We start from the raw sequence: 3,648 nt of genomic DNA on the forward strand, positions 1-3,648 counted from the left end.
TTATACTCCAGGAAGGATAGAATACAACATCTATACAATATAGAGCGCTATTCCTCAAGAAGCAAAGCACTGCATAATCAAGTCAAAAACAGTGACATGATTGAGTAAAAGTGCAAAGTGCGACCGGTGACACGATGTAGACAAGACGCAAGAGACATCAGGACACCAAGACGGAATCCCGCCACCACGTTAGCGGTTAGCGTTAGCTGCCTACCTCCCGCGGGGCACGTCCACGTCGTCCTTGCGCCAGCGGACGTTCGGCTGGGGGTCGCCCTGCACCTGGCACCGGAAGTCCACCGTCTCATCCTCCAGGATGACCTGGTTGATGGGGCGACGCAGGAACGTAGGCCGCTCTGAACCGAGGAGAAGGAGAAGGAGTAGAGGGAGAAGGAGAAGGATTATGAGAAAAAGAAGAAGAAGAAGGAGAAGAAGAAGAAGAAGAAGAAGAAGAAGAAGAAGAAGAAGAAGAAGAAGAAGAAGAAGAAGAAGAAGAAGAAGAAGAGGAAGAAGGAGCAGAAGAAGATGAAGAAGAAGATGAAGGAGTAAAAGGAGAAGGAGAAGAAGAAGCAGAAGATGAAGAAGAAGGAGAAGAAGTAGAAGAAGAAAAAGAAGAAGAAGAATAAAAGAAGGGAGAAGAGGAAAAAGAAACATTCATTACTCCATCATGTAATTTAGAGAGTTAGAATTCAACCGTGAACGCCTTGGCCAGGGGGATGTCTAGTTTAATGTGGCGTGGCGCTCGGCAAGCGGTTGCTGGTTGAAATCCTACACCTTAGAGGTAACCGATGGTAAAATTATACACCCTTGTGGGCCACGGATAAGTGGAGCCAATGTGGACAATATAGTCTTTTTTTTTCGTTCTTGTCTCTAGGGTCAACTGACAGAATGGGGGCGGTTACAAGGGATGGATTATTTTAGTTCTCACCAAACACGGTGACTTGTGCCGTCTCGCTGTCTCTCTCTCCCACCATGTTGCTCCCCACGCAGATGTACATCCCCGCGTCGCTCTTCCTCGTGTTGGAGATCATCAGCTTCCCTCCCCGGATCTGCGGAGGAAGCATGAACAACGGAAAGCATGACGCTTGCTCTTCAACTCAACCTCTTTCACATTCAGACGCCGGCTGGCCTGCATGGTAGGCATCTTCTAGAACCGGGGGGGGGGGGGGGGGGGGAGAGTAGGAAAAAACATCCTCCTCCCGGTGATTGAGTGAGTAAAATATCCTTGGCTGAAGGTAACGTTAAAGATTCAAATAAATGTATTAATAAAAAAGCATGCATTTATAATGATCAAAAATTACAAATTTAAAAATAAATCCCTCTCTCTTATAGGCTATTTTTAATCAACTTCAATCCAATATTCTTTGGGTTTACAAAACAAAAGCAAGCCGGGTGGCCGCCCTCACCGTGATCCTCTCGTCGCGGTCGTCGATGCGCACTTTGTCCTTCTTCCAGAAGGTGGTGGGCTCGGGGTGGCCCCTGGGGGGCACGCACTCCAGGATGGCGGGCTCCCCCGCCGCCACCACCACATCAGTGGGGTTCTGCCTGAAGTCGTCCCGCAGCACTGGCAGAGGGAAGCAGGACGCAGACATTCAATGCACAGCGCAGACCTAACATTAGCACCAGCCGCGGCCTTATACTTATAACCTCCCGCCGAACCGGGGGGTGGGGGGGGCGGGAGGGGTAGGCGGCCATTTTGCCAGATGTTGGATGACCCAACGCATGGACCTCTCAGTGTTTGGAGGCTGCAGTTGAATAAAACGCTACTGTGTGTGATAGTGTATGTAAATGAGCAGGGCTGATGTGTGTTCGTCACCCAGGCTGCGTGCTGCATGAGGGGGGGGGGGGAGGAACTAATTGGAGTTAATGGGGGTCCCTACGGAGGGGAGCAGAACAAACAGACAGAATGCCCCCAAGCCACGTGTCACTCACATGTGAGGGCTAGACACACACACACACACACACACACACACACACACGGGCAGCAGCCAGTGGGTGGTCTTCCAAACAACTGCTGGCTTGTATCTAACCAGTCCCCCCTCCCCAGGTAGGGTCTTTGTCAGAGCCCCCCCCCCCCCCTACCACACACACACACACACACACACACACACACACCCTGCCCAGTGCAGCAGCCACAGTCACACCACCGGCTCATTATCAAAGTGGGCTGCTGCCACTGTGCATGTATACCCACATGTGCACACACACACACACGCGCACGTAAACAGTCAGGAACAAATACACACTAGGGCGCAAACAGACACACACTGTACACAAACAACAAATGGTGCCACCAAACACTTCCTGCCTGGTGCATTGTGGGAAAAGATGTACCGCACACCAGGTCGTGTGCGGTACAGCAACTCAACTCAAATGCGCCTCACCTCTCAATAAGGGGTTAACATAGCGACAGGGAGGGGGACCCGCCACAGATCACCGGTTCACACAGAGCTCAAGTACAACAGGAGAACAAATCCGGGGGTAAAATACAAAACACTTAAGTATTGTCCGCCTCAACAGTGTGTCTATCCATGCAGAGGGCATGGAGTGTGTGCAGGTCCCCTGATTGGATAAAAGCCTGAGTGTGTGTGTTGGGGGGGGGGGGCGTTGTGTTTGAGGAGGGATATATTAAGGGCACCACTACAGGTCGGTATGGAAATTGGACCCCAGTGCTGGGGAGAGATGGAGAGGGTCTCTGGATTATAGAGGGGATAACAGGTCCCCGCGCTCAGGGCTGCTCTCATCTCTCGCTCCCTCTCATCCCTCTCTCTCTCTCCCCCTCTCTCTCTCCCCCTCTCTCTCTCCCCCTCTCTCTCTCCCCCTCTCTCTCTACATGACGCAGTCTCGTTCTTCTCCCTCTCTGCCTGGCTCTCCTGTCCCTTTCTCTCTCGCTCTCTCCTCTCTCAGACGCATCTCTCTCTCTTCCTCTCCCTCTTTCTAGGGCGGAGTCTCTCACCCTTTATTCCTGGTACGGCGCTCAGATGCATCTCCCTCTCTGTCTCTCCCTCTTTCTAAGGCACAGAGCCACCCTCCCTCCCTCTCTCCCTGGACGCTCTCTCATCTCTCTGCCTCACACTCTCCCTCTGATCTCTTTCTCTCCCTCCACCACACAGTCTCTCTCTCATCTCTCCCTCCCTCTCTCTTGTTTTCCCTCTGTCTCCCCTCTCACCCCCTATCGCTCTCTGACACAGCCTCTCTCTCCTTCTCTCTTGACACATTTCCTCTCTCTCTCTCCTTCTTGTCTATCCGTCCCTCCGATCCTCCCTCCCTCCCTCCTTCCCCCCCTCCCTTGCTCCATGAAGCTTCACAGCTATTGTCTTGCTACTTATTTATTTATTTCCAGCAAAGGGAAAAGGGAAAAGGGGAAAGGGTTGGGGGGGGGGGAGAGGTGGGTTGGGGCGGATGGTGCTGAAGGAGAGCACAAGCTTTCAACCCAATTATCTTGGGATGCCATGGAGTACATACAAGGAGGACCTCTGTGTGACACGCATCCAAATGAAAGCTTTGCAAGGGCAGGGGGGAGAGAGGAGACAGAGAGATGGGAGGGGGTGGGGGGGGTGAGAGAGCGAGAGAGAGAGAGAGAGAGAGAGAGAGAGAGAGAGAGAGAGAGAGAGAGAGAGAGAGAGAGAGAGAGAGAGAGAGAGAGAGAGA

The 3,648-nt window shown here is 52.4% G+C and overlaps 1 long non-coding RNA gene across 1 annotated transcript; it reads right to left on the bottom strand.

The window, feature by feature from the left end:
* Positions 1-234: 234 nt before the first annotated feature.
* On the bottom strand, positions 235-1,558 carry LOC130393736 (uncharacterized). Its single transcript, XR_008897140.1, has 3 exons — positions 1,404-1,558; positions 926-1,046; positions 235-353 (listed from the first exon to the last, which is right to left on the bottom strand). It is a non-coding gene; the product is annotated as an uncharacterized LOC130393736 (long non-coding RNA).
* Between the last annotated feature and the right edge of the window lie 2,090 nt (positions 1,559-3,648).

This window comes from Gadus chalcogrammus, chromosome 12 (genome assembly GCF_026213295.1).
Source record: "Gadus chalcogrammus isolate NIFS_2021 chromosome 12, NIFS_Gcha_1.0, whole genome shotgun sequence".
NCBI classification, from domain to species: domain Eukaryota; kingdom Metazoa; phylum Chordata; class Actinopteri; order Gadiformes; family Gadidae; genus Gadus; species Gadus chalcogrammus.